The 15,791-nt window shown below is 39.5% G+C and overlaps 1 long non-coding RNA gene across 1 annotated transcript in view; it reads right to left on the bottom strand.

Annotated features, from left to right (window-relative positions):
* Positions 1–10,639, bottom strand: part of LOC102020589 — a 17,671-nt gene extending 7,032 nt beyond the window's left edge. The window contains exons 1-2 of the long non-coding RNA XR_261255.1: positions 10,506–10,639; positions 6,952–7,027 (exon numbers count right to left, since the gene is read on the bottom strand). This is a non-coding gene — a long non-coding RNA (uncharacterized LOC102020589). The remainder of the gene's footprint in view (positions 1–6,951; positions 7,028–10,505) is intronic.
* Between the last annotated feature and the right edge of the window lie 5,152 nt (positions 10,640–15,791).

The raw sequence follows: 15,791 nt of genomic DNA, 5'->3' as shown, positions 1-15,791 counted from the left end.
TGTTAATTCCTATCATTTTGTTTTGAGATCATACATCGTTTTTGTTGTTTTTGTGTTGTTTTGTTTTTGTCTTCATTGTTGGTTAGTTTTTATTTTAAATTTTTAACATAAAAGAAAAATTTAAAAAGTAAACCCATCAGAATTACACCAGACTTCTGTACACAAATCTTAAAGGTCAGGAGGGCTTGGAGCAAAGTGTTTCAACCCCTAAAAGATAACAACTTCTAAGTCAAACTTATGTATCCTGTAAAACTTTTCTTCAAAACTTAGAGAAATAAGGAATTTTCATGACAAGGAGGACCTCAAGAGATTCATGATCATCAGTCCAGCATTAAAAAAATTCTCAGAGATATCCTAGAAAGAGACAGTGAAACCAACAGTGCTCAAAAGTCAAAAAGAATAAATATACCTGGTGGGATGAGCAGTAAAGCAAAAGGAAATAATTGCGGAAATCAGTAAAAGGGAAACAATGCAATGGCAGGAACTAGTCAGTACCTCTCAATAATAGCTCTGACTCCCCAATCAAAAGACACAGATTGGCAAAATGGATAAAGAAACAAAACTCAGTGATGTGCACTATACATGAATCACATTTAATTTCTTTTTAAAAATCAAAGGATGGAAACAATATTCCATGCAGCAAGAATCTAGGAAAAAGCAGGAATGGCTATCCCAATTTCTGACAAAGCTGACTGATCAGAAAAGACCAAGAAGATCACTACATAATGCTTAAAGGGACAATTACATAGGAAGAGTTAATAATTATAAACATATATGCACTGAATACTGACATATCCAACTTCATAAAACAAACACTAAGGGACATAAAGACTCAGACAAACACCAGCACAATTGTTATAGAATGTGGCTCAATACCCACTGTCACAAATAAGACATCACTGGACAAAAAATTGGCAAACATCAGAGTTAAACCAAACCTTCAAACAGATGGACTTAATATATATCTAGAGAGCGTTCCATCCAACAACATATTACACATTCTTTTCAGTAGCACATGGAACTTTCTCCAAAATAGACCACATACTACTAGCCCATAAAGCATGCTTACGTAAATGGAAAACAATTGAAATTATCCTATGCATATTATCACGTCATAGAAATCAATGCAAAAGAAAGCGCAATTACCATGCAAACATATGGAAATTAAACAATACCCTCTTGAATAATCAGTTGGTCACAGTTGAAATTAAGGAACAAATTAGACAGTTCCTACAATCAAACAATTCCAGTATGACACACAGGAACATGGAACACAGTGAAAGCAGTCTTAAGATGAAAGTTTGTAGTGGTGAGTTCCTACACTGGAAAAATGGAACTAGCTCAAATAAGTAACTGAGTATTGCAACTCAAGTTCCTAGAAAAAACAAGAACAATACAAAAATAAAGTTGGTAGGGCCAGGGATATAGCTCAGCAGCAGAAGCACTGGCCTGGCAAGCACAAGATCCTGAGTTCAATTCCCAGTATCCTCCCCACCAAAAAGCTAGTACAAGCAAGAAAATTATAAAGACCAGTGCTGAAAGTAATGAAATTGAGACTAAAAAATAAAAACAAAGAATGAGCCAAACAGAGTTGGTTCTTTAAAAGATAAAACAAAATAGACAAACCCTTAGCCAATCTTACCAAAATGAAGGCCCAAATCCATGCAATTAACAATGAAAAAGGTGAAATCTTAATGGACTCTGCCAAAGTTCAGAATATTACTGGTAATTACTTTGAGAAGCTGTACTCAAATAAAATGAAAAATTCAGAAGAAATGGATGAATTCCTAGGTACACATAAACTACTAAATCTGAAACAATAACATATAAAGTTCTTAAATAATCCAGTGTCAGTCAATGAAATTGAAGAATATAAAAACTACTAATCAAGAACTCAGGCCCTTACATATTTACTGCCAAATTCTACAAGAACTTTAGAGAAGATCTAATGCCAAGCTATTCAAACTCTTTAATGAAATCAAAAGGAAAACTCCCAATGTCATTCCTGGAAGTAAACATTACCATCATTTCTAAACAAGAAAAGGACCCAACCAAAATAGAAAACTACAGACTAATCTCATTAATAAACATAGATGCAGAAATTCTCAATAAGATACTGGCAAACATAGTGCAGCATCAGAAAGATCATACATCATGACCAACTAGGATTCATTCCAGGTATGCAGGGATTGTCCAACATATGTAAATTAATAAATGTAATGCACCATATAAACATAAACAGAAGAAAGGAGAAAAATCACACGGCCAACTCAATAGATGCAGAAAACATCTGACAAAATACAACATCCATTTATGGTTTAAAAAAATGGAAAAAATAGGTATAGGTGATCCTTACATCAGTCTGATGAATTCCATCTATGACAAACTAGCAGCCAATGCCATACTAAATGGCTAGAAGCTGAAACTTTCCTTCTAAAATCAGGAAGGAGACTAAAATGTCTGCTATCACTATTCCAATTCAATATAGTTTTTGAAACGTCAGTCAGAGCAATTAGACAAGATAAAATAAAATGGATATGGATAGAAAAGGAAGAAGTTAAGTTATTATTTGCAGATGACATGCTCTATGTAGAACACTCCAACATTTCACTAAAAGATGTCCAGAATTAATAACCAAATTCAGTAGCACAGTAGGATACAAAGTCAATATTCAAAAATCAGTAGTGTCCTGTACACCAATAGTAAACTCAGCAAGAGAGAAATTAGGGAAATGATACTTTCACAGTAGCATGAAAAAAAAGGAATGTAAACTACTTAGGAATTAGCCTAACTAAAGAAGTGAAAGACCTCTATAATGAGAACTATCGCATTCTAAAAAAGAAGATTGAGAAGGACATCAGAAAATGGAAAGACACCCTGTATGCTTGGATAGGCAGAATCAACACAGTCAAAATGGCCATACTTCCAAAACTGTTATACAGATTTAGTTCAATCCCAATCAAAGTACCAATGGCATTACACACAGAGCTAGAGAAAGCATAATTACTAAATAGGAAAAATATTTGCCAGTTCCTCAGACAAAGGACTAATGCCTAGAACATATAAAGAGCTAAAAAAAATTAGACCTCCCCACCTAAGGACCCAATTGAAAAAATGGGCATCTGAAATGAACAGACATTTCTTAGATGAAGAAACACAAATGGCCAATAAAGTAATGAAAATGTTTAACTTCACTGGCCAGTAGAGAAATGTGAATACAAACAACACAGATTCACCTCACTCCAGAAAGAATGGCTATCTTCAAGAAATCAGATAACAACAAATGCTGGCGAGGCTGCAGGGGAAGAGAGGAACCTTTCTACATTGTTGGTGGGAGTGTAAACTAGTACAGCTGATACAGGATATAGCACATGGCAAAGCTGGCTGGGGAAAATGAGCAGGACCTGTCAATGACAAGAACCCAGGTCAACGCGAGGACCCCAAATAGGAAACTTCTTGTGAGCTCCCATGAGGTTATTGACTTGTCTTGTTAAATTCTTTGTTTGGGGCAAGAAGGCCCTGGAATAGTTTTGACTGGCAAGCCATTTTTAAAGAAACTACTCTATAACACAACCTCTATGGAAGCCAGCATGGAGATTCCTCAAAAACTTAAAAATAGAAATTCCATTTGACCCAGGTATCATACTTTCTAGGTATCTTCTGAAAAGAGTTAAAGACATCATATTCCAGTGATACATGCATATCCACCTTTATACCAGTACAATTCATAATAGCTGAATCTTGGAAGTAGCCTATATGTCCATCAACAGATGATTGGATAAAGAAAATACAGTAGTTATACACAAAGTGTATAGTGTAGTAACACCTTCATTCATGAATAATTCTGTTTGCAAACAATTTGCTTCCCAAACAAAAGTGTTCAGCAAAATTTTGCTTTCATTCACAAACTCTATGTTGGGTGACAAGCACGACTATGGCCATCTTCCCCACACAAACACAAACACAGTCATCTTCTTCAAAAATAATAAAAAAATTAAGTTCATAGACCAAGACACCACTGCACTACTCTCACGTAAAGGATAACTTGAAACATTTGTAGGAAAATGGATGCAATTTGAGATCATAATGGTAAGTGAAGTAAATGAGACACACAAGCTTAAATATCACATGGTTTCTCTTATATGAGAAACCCAAAATATAAATAAAGTGCAAAAATAAAAGACAGACAATAGGGCAAAAAAGAAACAAAAAACGTGACTGTAATCCAGCATGAACAATGTATCTAAAAGCGTACCTGGATTTAGTATAATTGTCTTACATGCTTTATATATTTTTTGGCCTGTTAGTTTGCCTGTTCATCTGTATGCATGATAATAAACTTCATGAAGACTGCTAAGATGAATAAATGAATCTTATGCTGGCAAAAAAAATTTTAAAAGATGGTAGTGGGGGAATAAAAGGATTGAAGTACATTATGTACATGTACCAATACCCCACAATGAATATAATCATGTACTGCAAACATGTACTAATAAAAATTTTAAAAAGAATTAGAATAGTTAATATTTTCTAAAACTATGTTGTGACTTATATCAAAGGGACAGAGAATGTACTGACAGAAACAAAGTCTTTGTAGTCATAGATTCTTTTTATATTTATGTTTTTATACATATTTTCATTAGTACTCTTAATTTTACAAAACATTAGTTTTCACTGTGGCATTTTCATGCACGCATATAACATATTTTGATCATTTCCATCTCTACAATATCTGAGATTGTGCCATCCCTTTTTTCAATCCTGTTTCTCTTGTCTAATTATTTCTTTTACTTTTATTTCACATATGGGGGAAAAGATGTGATCTTTGCCTTTCTGAGTCAGGTTTATTTAATCTATGATTGTTTCTATTCTATTCATTCTTTGGCCAGGATTTCATTCTTGTTTATGGCCAAATAATACACCATTGTGTACATGTACCATATTTTCTTTTTTTGTTTGTTTGTTTGTTTTTCTCCGGTACCGGGAACCAAACTCACGACCTTGCGCTTGCCAGGCAGGCGCTTTTTGCCGCTGAGCTAAATCCCCAGCCCCATGTACCATATTTTCTTTATCCATTCATCAACTGATGGGCACCTAGGCTGATTCCATATCTGGCTATTGTGGATTGTGGCACAGTAAATATGGGCATCCAGGTATTTCCACAGTGTGCTGACTTTAATTCCTTCAGGCATATACCAAGGAGTAGCATAGCTGGATCATTTGGTAATTCTATTTCTCATGTTGTAAGGTACCTCCATGTTGATTTCTATATAGGCTGTACTAAATTACATTCCCTCTAACAACGTACAATGGTTCCTTTACCCCTGCACCCTTGCTAACAATTATTGATGAGAACCACTTATGACTGGGGTGAAATGGCATTTCAGTGTAGGTTTGATCTGCATTTTCCTGATGACTAAAAGTGTTGGTTTTTTTCCTATACTTATTTGAGATTTGTACCTCTGTTGAAAGTTTTCTGTTTAGCTCATTTTCCCATTTACTTCTTGGATGACAGGTTCTTTTGCTATTAAGTTTTTTAGTTCTTTATATCTTCTGGATATCAATCCTCTGTCAGAAGAGTAACTTGGAAAGATTTTTCCATTCTATTTTATTCTATATTTCCATTCCATTTAGGTTGTTTCTTTGTGCCGTTAATGTTTTCTTTTGCTGTGCAGAAGATTTTTACTTTGGTGCAGTCCCTTTGGCAGTTTTTGGCAGTTTTTCCTGAGTTGTTGGTGTCCTCTTCAGGAAGTCATTGCCAATGGCTATGTGTTGAAATGTTTCCCCTAGGTTTCTCAGCAATTTCAGAGTTTCAGGTCTTAAATCCATTTTGATTTTTGTATAGATCTAAAGATAGAGATCTAGACTTAATCTTTTGCATGTGAATAACTAATTACCCAGCAGTATTTTTTAAAAGAAATTGTCTTTTCTCCAATATGTGTTTTTAGTCCCAGTGTCAAGAATCAGATGGTTACAGTTGTGTGTGTTTATTTTTGTATCCTCTATTTTATTCCATTGGTCTATGTGTCTGTTTTTATGCCAGTACTGTGCTGTTTTTGCTACTGTGGCTCTGTAGTATACTTTGAAATTGGGTATTGTGATGCTTCCAGCATTACTATTTTTTCTAAAGATTCTGGGTCATTTCCATTTCCATATAAATTTTAGGACTTTTTTTTTTCTAATTCTGTGAAGAATGGCATTGGTATTTTTCTGGAGATTGCATTAAAACTGTAGATCGCATTCAGCAATACACCTTTTTGTACAATATTAATTCTGCCAATCCATGAAAATGGGAGGTTTTCCATCCTTTAGTGTCTTCTTCAATTACTTTCTTCGGTCTTCTGTAATTTTCATGGTATCCACCTTGGTTAGGTTGATTCTTCGGGGATTTTTTCTTTACAAATGGATTTTTTTTGCTATTATAAATGGAATTATTTTTCTGGTTTAGTTTTGAAGGAATTTGCTACTGATACATTGAAAAAAATATTTTTTACACTGGTTTGTGTCTTGCTGTTTTGCTGTATTTTTCAGATATAAAACTCTTTTGGGTAGGAATGTAGTACACATGTGTAATCCTTGCACTCTAGGAGGCTGAGATAGGAGGATTGCAAATTGAGATCAACCTGGGCAATTTAGAAAGAACCTGCCTCAAAATTTAAAAATTATAAAAAAGAAGAGAGGGATATGTAACTCAATGCAAAGCAGTAGGTTCAATTGCCAGTACCCTCACAAATTGTTTCGGTGGATTCTTTAGGGTCTTCTATGTATAGGATCATATTATCTGTAAAGAAGGATAATTTAACTTCCTTCTTGAGAGAAATGAAATTTTAAAATGAGTCAGTGTTAGTGAATAGCTACAAGCAAATGGAATGTGTCTCAGTGACTTTTTCATCACTGAGACACAATATCGACATTCACAATGTAATGAAGGAGAGGTTTACTTTGGCTCACATTTCAGGGCTGACTCCAAGGCAGGCTGGCATGGCAGAGGGACCTGGCAGAGGGACAGCTGCTCACTTCATAGTGGCTGGTAAACACAAAGGGTCAAGAAAGGAGTCAGGGAGTGTATTATAACCTTCCAGCTATACCCACAGTGATCCCCCTCTTCAGACCTGATCCCACTCCTTCAGAGCAAGTCGGCTATAATGCCTGCATCGTTGCGGCAAACATGCTTCTTTAATTGAGTCACCCATGGAGGACGGATGCAGAGACAAGCGAGTTTATTAGCCAGTGGTGCGCACCCAGTACATGACTGAGCACCAGCCCTGAAGGGCGGTTTGGGGGAGAATATTTATACAGTTCTAGCTTCCGGTCTAGTTCTGGGTCTAGAGGGGTGATTAGTTCTTTTCTGATGTGATTCAGCGCAGCTACAGAAATACTTCTACAAAGCATGGGCTTAGCTTGTGACAGAGGAACAAAGGTGTTTGACCTTTTTTTGGGGGGAAAAGGCGTTTTTTTTCCAAGGTTTGGGTTGTTTTGGGGTTAGGTAACTGTGACAACATTTACAAAAAACAAACTTAGAAAACAGAAACTTAAGCTTTAAAATGGAACTTGAGCACAGAATGGTGTAGATTTGGTGTTCCCTTTTTCGTACCAGCGTAATTCACTTACCTTTCAAAAGCCCCACCCATGATCACAAAGAGCGTTATCATGTACAAATCATTTTAGTGGGTGCGAGGAATGGAAGGGAAGTTAAATTATCTTCAGATATGTGCCAATAGAGAAGAAAATAAAATATGCAAACGCAAATTGTAATGTATGAAAAAATAAGGGATGGCACAGGCAAGTGAGGACACAATAAGCAGGTAGACATGTTCATGGGGAAGGACCAAGAGATACATTACTCGAAGAGATGACATTCAAATAGGTCTTGCATTCTGAGAAAAGCTTCAACTCATAGAATTTGGATAGAGTTCTATTAAATAGGAAAGGGGTATGCAGCTGATAAAACATAATTAAAGCAATGATATGAGTGGTAGACGTGAGAAACAGAAAATACACTGGGTTGGTGTAAGGCTCCAAGGGGACCTGACTCTCCCGGCCCCCAACCTGCAGGCCGGCAGAGATGCTGCTCTCAGCCGGGAACTCAGCTCAGCATGAGGCCATCATCCGTAGACATAGGACAAGATAGGACAGGAGATAAGACAAGAAATTTTGCAGGTCCTGGGACATCTGGGGACATGGGAGACATCCAAGAATTGACACCAGATGTTTCAAAGACTGCCCACTGAAGTGCAAGACAGCCAGAGAACCTTGACCATAGATGTTTGTTAAGATCTTCTCTCCCAATGTCCCTGCCTTCTTTCAGTCTTTATAAGAAGGGCACACTTCTCTTTGTTGCCCACAGTCTTTTTGCCTTCTGTCTGCCTGCTCCCAGGCACGATAAATTTCACACCATGTCGCCTTTCCACAAGCCTGGTGGTCTCTGCTGTTCTCTGCCCCTTGTGCCGTTTGTCACAACTGGCATGTGGGATTAGTGGGAAATAGAACACATTTACTCTGCTTAATCTACACAAGATCCCAGTAAGTTAATACAATTATTACTCTGTACTTAGACGGTACATAATCCTACTCAAGATCTCATAACTGCTTAGGGGTAGAGCTGTGGCTCCAAGTCTCTGGATGACTGTGAGAAGGACTTCCCATCATGTTACCTATCATTATAGACTAGGTGAAGTTGTTTATGACCAAAGCATATTAAAGAGCTTGACCTTATGGCAACAGGGTCTACTGCAGCCTTGTGGAAAAGGGAATTAAAATAATTCACATTGTACTTGAGAGTGACTGCTATAGGGGAATGGTTGAGGAAAAGAATCTTTCAGGTAGATCACTGAAATCAGTTGTCAAGCAAGAAAAAGTGAGAAAGCATTGAGAGACCTGCCTCTGAGGGCGTGGCCTCTCTCAGCTCTGGGGCTTGCCTCGCTGTCATCTCCAGGTACCTGTAATTCTAGGGACTGAGTGAGCCAGTTTCCCCCTGAAATTATGGCCCAGCCTTTAAAAGCCTCATCAAACTCTTTCTCCACTCTTTACAAGCAACTACACTTGTTTCTATGCTACGTCCACACTTTTTTTTCTTTTCTGAAATTTTCTTCTCCATTACCTGATAGAGGACCTTACTGAATGCTTGCAGAGCTGACTGCAGCATTTGCTTAATCTTGAGAGAATATACTCAGTTCTGAAGTGCCCACATCTTGAAATGTTCTTTTTGTTTGAACACATACCGTAAATGAACAATAAATGTCCCAGAGCAAGTGGATAAGCTATTTAGACGTGTCTGGTTGGCAGGATGAGCTGACCGGACCTGAATTTTATTTGATTAAGGCACCCAGAGATTCTTGAAGGAAGTTGGCACAAAAGCAAATGCTAATAATCCCAGAAACCTGGGAGGCTGAGGCAGGAGGATGTCAAGTTGCAGCCCAGCTTGGGCAATTTAGTGATTTAAGGAGACCCTGTTTGAAAATAAAACATTTTAAAAAGCATTGGGGAATGTGTAGCTTCGGTGTAAAGGTTCTGGGTTTACTTCTATGGGTAACAACTCCCCTCAAAGAAATCCTCAAAGGCAATATGTTGATTTAGTGCTCTTGGGGCTGGGGCTACCTCTGGTGTTGCCTGGAGGTCAGCGAGGCCATATTGAATCAGTGGATGGTGGCAAAGCCTGCTGGGCAAGTGGGAGAACTCAGTCAATACGGAGATCCAGGAAGTGCACCGGAAACAGTTCCCAATGTCCCGCACCGGGAACCAATCAGAGAATGCTATCTCCGACTCTTCTTTAGGAACTTAGGCGGGATTTTGGTAGGATGGCCTAGATGTGATGTCAGCCTGAGCAGTGGAGAATCCAAAAGATGACCACCATTAAGCTTCTAGCCACTGTGTTCCTTCCTTCGCAGGGGTCCGCCGTCCCCCTGCAGCGTGTTATTTCTTGTCCAGCTTTTTTTGTCTTTTTGAGACAGGGTCTCACTATGTAGTTCAGGCTCGTCTTGAACTTACTTTGTAGCCCAGGCTGGCCTCAGACTCTCAACGATCCTCCTGCCTCAGCCTCCCCAGTGCTGGGATTACAGACGTGCGCCACCACGCCCGGCCTTGTCCAGCTTTTAAATGGCCCATACTCGCTCCTCAGAGCATGTTTCCTTTCCTACCTTTAATAACTGTAAAGCACCACTACCTTTTACACTTGTTTGGTCCAATTTTTTGTTCAGAACAAGAAAAACCTAGAGAGAATCTTTAGAAGGGGTCCGCAGAACCCCCAAACCTGGTAACAAAGGGATGCGCTGAGTTCTACAGTGTCTCCTTCACAGTAGCCCCACTACGGAGGAGCGGGTGGGTGAGGAGAAGATAAGGCACTGAAAGGAGGAACCAGGCTATGAAAAGACTTCCCAGCAGTTTGTACTCATTCCCAACCCCCTTCCTCTACATCGGGCCAAAAACCACGTGGTGAGGATCGCAGTAGAAGGAAGAAATGCGTCTAACATGGGTGGTTCTAGGGGCAGGACGTCAGCTGCAATTACCTCCAGGAAAGTACCCTCCACTGTATCACCCGGAACCTTCAGCAGCTCCTGAACATGCGATACAGCACGCACACTCATGGGCCTGTGCGATAGGTCCCCACCTTCCGAACTCACGCCTTTAGCTGATCAGGGGCGGGGCCAGAGGGCATTGTTTCGTCATTGCTATTGTGATGCATCGCCTGATTATACCTCGGGGGTGTGCCCCTGGGAAACTGTAAGAAGGTAGTAACCACTCAAGCAGGAAGTGGTGATCATGTATATATACATAATCTTTTAAACCTCACATACAACTGGTATTATTTATGTCAACATCTGAGACTGTGGAATGAGACAGGAGCGGGTGCAGCAGTGGTGGGCCATGAGGAGTATTTCTCCTTGATTTGAGAATTCAGGAGGACCCTAAAAGCTCCGTGAATGTACTGCACATCAAGTTCTTCTTTCACACTTCAAAGAAAATTTCCTTTAGCAATAGCATAGTGTTACTATAGTACTTTTGAAAGGGACTGTTACCAAGTGATGACTATAAAATATATTTTAATATCTTTATTTCTTCTACCGTATCCCTGCCGCCCGTCCCACCCTATCTCTAAAGACGGTAATTAAACCGTTAAGCCCCTCGTTTAAGAGGTTCTGGAGCCACCTGCTGGTAGTAAAGGCGCATTTCAGACACAGATTTCCTTTCAGTTTTAATTACGCCGAAGATGTCTAAACCGCAGCACCAGGCGGAACAGGTGGGAATGTACGTCAAATACAGAATGCTGGATCAACTGCACTCCCTGCTGATTCAGAGCCTATCTTTTCAATAAGCTCCCCAGGGGATTTTTATGTCTCAAACACTTGAGATCAAGACTAAAATGTCAGACGATTTTTCATGGATAAAAAGCACAGGGAGAATGACAATATAATATCTTACCCATGTTGCAGAGAAGTCTATGCAATTCGCAAAGGGCGTCTTGGCGGACATAGTTGATCGTAATGTCATGAAAGCCAGGTGCTCTGCCTCCCTTACCTTTATGTATTTTCCTGCCTAGCATCAGGTTCCTGCACTTATGAAAATTACATTAATTATTAGGAGACCTTTACTCCGTGAGGAAGGATAGAAGAAAGAAAGATAGGAGACAAGGAAAATCATATTTTTTAAAGGGATGCAACTTCTGGACACAAAATCACTCCAGATTATCCATATCTGTACTGTTATCTTTGCTCCTTAAGCTTTGATTTATTCCCAGCCCATCACACCCAAATCCCTTAAAGATGTTATAAATTAAACTAGCTGATAAGGTAAAGGGTAGCAACCCGAATTTAAGATGAGAGAAACAGATTTGAAGAGTTCAAATGCTTTTGAGCAAAGCATCTTAGATCCCTCATTTAAGAAAACACAATAAATACCAGGGTGTAGCGGCTAGTGGAATTCTAGCTCTCTGGGATATTGACGCAGGAGGATACAAGCCCAGTCTGAGCAACTTAGTGGGAACCTGTTCAAAATTACAAAACAAACAAAAAACCAAAAAGGCAGGGATAGGGGAGGGGGTGTGTTTCAGTGCCAAGGGGCCCTAGGTTCAATGCCTATGACTGAAAAATTTAAAAGAAGGAAGAAACAAAAACAATAACAACAAAACCTAATAATATATTAGTCTATGACTTTCTCACGTGACACAGGCCTTTTAACCTGTAAATGGGCCATCTCCTTTCACCTGTAAATTGTGCCTCTTCCTCATTATAGAGTCACAAATGCTACAGATGATTTCTCTGTCCAGACCAAAGCGTGTTAAATCCTTTGAGGTCCTACACTCTTTTCTCTGAGTGTATTCTTCTTTATTTACGCCTAATAACACCCTCCTATGCCTCTCACTGACGAGTCCTGAGATTCCTTTTTTGGGAGAAGAGAGCAGGACCTAGTTGGTGGAATAGTTGCTATCCCCTTGCCTCCTTTTGGGGAAATGCCTTGGACCCTGTACTCTGGTGGAAGTACGAATACGTAAGCATAAGTGACCACTCACACTTTAGTCACAATTAGAACCTTTGCACATCTGTTACCATTTAGTAAATTTAATCTTAAAAAAGATGGTGTCTTCAGTTAGATATAGTGTGTGGCTGCAGGGTCCATGGATTAAATATCACAGTAATTGAGAGTAGATATTACACAAGCTTCAATATTAAGATTACAAATTATGCAACTAACTCTGACCTGTAAAAATAGATTTTTGCCGGATGTGGTGGCATGCCTGTAATTCCAGCTCTTGGGAGGCTAAGCAGGAGGATTGTGGTGAGCTCAAGGCCAGCCTGAACCGAATAGGGAGACCCTTTCTCAAAAGTTTTTTAATAGAGTAAATAAATTTCAATATGAATAAAATAGTTAATATTTAGTGTTTTTCCATGATCAGCTCTTCCTCAGCTGTAGTCAGAAGCTCCCAATATGTTTCTTGGCTTTTTAATGGTTTCGGTTTCAGAAGATTCTGATCTCTCAACTCCTTGCTGCTAACCCCAAGCTCATCACGCCTCACCTTTTTAAACTGTTGAAGCTGCTCGTGGAGGAAGTTATACATTATCTTAACATTCTATCGGGTACCACAGCCTCCTCTTCCTCTGAGTAGCAGAAATAAAAGAGCAAGTACAGTTTATTCCACACATCTTTTTGTGTTTCAGCCAAGTCTGATACAAGTTCTAGAAGGCAGGGTTAGGAAATATAGTGAAGAAGGAAGTGGGTGCTTGCTACCAGAAGCCTTTAAGATGAGTTGGACAAGAACTGGACAGTTATGTGGCAGAGGGGTTGTAGCATTTGAGGGAAGACTGAGTGAGATGAGCTTTATGATCTCTCAGTAATATTCTGTTCTGTCCCCCTGCCACATGTAGACACACTGCACGTTTATATCGCTAATTAGATCTTTCCTCTCTTCTTTATTACCTTTCCTCATTCAAATCTTTGTTTCTTTCACTGGAACAGGAACTACTGGAACTTCTTATATGTAAATATGGCTCTTAGAGCCTAAATCACGCTGCTACCAGCAAAAGCTTGAGATTTTGGTTGCAGGAATTACTTTCTATTAAAGCCCTTATGTTAGTTACACACTCTATCCTCTGGGAGTTGTTTAAGACTTTCTTTATGTCCTTTCTGTATTTGGCACCCAAGATGAGATGCTCTGAACTCTGGACGCCAGACTCTGAAATCACTTGGGGAAGCTCTTTCAGTGAGGAATGTGAGTGGTCTAGATGGGAATCATTGTTGGTGCTTCCCGCACTTTCATAGTGGGTGGGCTTGCTGTGTGACAGACCTACCACAGAGCCAGCGTCTCATCTCTTCCACCAGAGCTGCCCTAGCCCTGGAGAAGGTAAATGCACACTGCCCAGACCCCTTCTGCATGCACTCATCATGGCATTCCTTTCAAGTTGTAGAGTGTGTTTCTACAAATGCATTCCTTGTACGTGAACACAAATGATATTCTACATATTTTATGTTTGTCCTAGTATTATAGACAGTTAAGTTAGGTAGAAATAGAGTTGGCAGCCAGACGGGGCTAGGCCCTCGAGGGAGCCAGGGCAGAGGATGAGAACACATCAAAACTGTGGCTAGAGGTACATCTGAAGAAGATCAAAGTCACACAGGTCAGATTTACATACTTCCCTGAGGGGTAAACAGAAGCTTGAGATTATTCATATCACCCTTTTGCGATTTCCCAGTATCTCATGAGGGGTGGTCCACCCTCTCCCACACACTAAGACTATGACTAATATCGCTAAAACTAAAACTAAGGCTAGTAAGACTAAGACTAAAGATAAGACTAAGACTACAGATTATTGACCAGTCTTAACGATGGCACCCATATGCCCTTGCCACCATTGGATCAATACTACCTAAGCAACTATACTTGCACTCTTATTGGTTAATCATAATTTTGACACATGTTGTACCAACCTTGTGGCTTTGCTCTATAAAACTTCATTAGGAGCAGAAGATGGGATGAAGGGAGGGTAGGGGAATGGGAAAAGAAAAAAAAAGAATCAAGTTATATCATGTCCAGGTAGAAATTCTTTATAATGAATGTGATCATTATGTATACCTAAAATGTACCAATAAACTGAGTTAATAAAAAAAAAAAAACTTCCTTTGAGAAGTGGACTCATTGGCAACCCATTTGGACCCCTTCTATTTCTCAGGAGCTATTCTTATTCCCTATAACTTTTTTCCAATAAATTTTTTTATTCTTAACCTCTGTTGCTCCTTTTACAATTCATTATTCGATTTCAGGGAATGCGAAATCGGCATAGCTGGCATCCAGTGTTTCCTCTAAGTCATTGATGCTTTCGGATGCTCCTTCTACATCTATGTGCTTGGTTATTTATGTCCCCTAATATGAAAGTGCCAAGTCTCAGAGAAAGAGACCAAGAGGGCAGGCACAAGAAAGCTCTGTTGGTTAGGAGTGGCGCAACCAGTTCAAAAATGTGGAAGTGTACAGGTGGATATGAGGCCCAAGTTTGAAGTAGTATCCGTTTGTGTAAACCATAGGCAACAGGAGAAAACAGCAGCTAGAGAATCATGGATACGAGCGAATTTCTCCTGCCATCACGGATACGAAATCCTGGAAGAGAACGAGGACCAGAGACTTCCGACCTAAGGGTGACCTCTGCTCTTGATTTGATCAGGACAAAGTTTTACCTGGAGGCCCTGGCCCGTCCTTCTGGCACCAAGTGTGCACCATGAAAACCTAATCAATGTACACCATGGAAGAAGAAGACAAGAGGCCACTGACCTGGGCTTACAACTCCCACGTCTCTTCCACAGTCTACTGAAATCTGGCTTTGCTCTCAAAGTTTTAGACTGTGCTCTCTCACCTGGTTACATGAGTGATTTTAGTCTGCTTATTTCGGTCTTCATTGACTCCTATCCTCTCTCTCTCTCTAACCTGTATTTGTGAATACTACCTCATTCTACCAACCTGAGTGAAACCAAAATGGATCTAGTGGCCTGTTCAATCAAAGGCATTGGCCAAACTATCCATATTTAGACCCTGACCTCTCCCAGCCTGCCTGCCCTGCCTTAACAAGAACATTTAGAAGAAGAATGTAGACTTAAGATGGATGCACTGATCTGTGACAAGAAGGGAGTGTTTGAAAAGCTCAGAGAGAGATTGTCAACCATTTCTAGCTAACTCTCTGCTCCAAATACATTATATTTCAGTTCTTCTAGTCAATCATACTCTGTCACCTGTCATTCATTCACATGGCACTTAACCGAGCACTAACTCGTCCAGGCTCCACTCTTACTCCAGGGGTGCTGAGATGTGTAGG

Source organism: Chinchilla lanigera, unplaced genomic scaffold, assembly GCF_000276665.1.
Source record: "Chinchilla lanigera isolate Chin_1 unplaced genomic scaffold, ChiLan1.0 scaffold00026, whole genome shotgun sequence".
NCBI lineage: Eukaryota > Metazoa > Chordata > Mammalia > Rodentia > Chinchillidae > Chinchilla > Chinchilla lanigera.
This window is presented reverse-complemented; position numbering and strand designations above follow the sequence as displayed.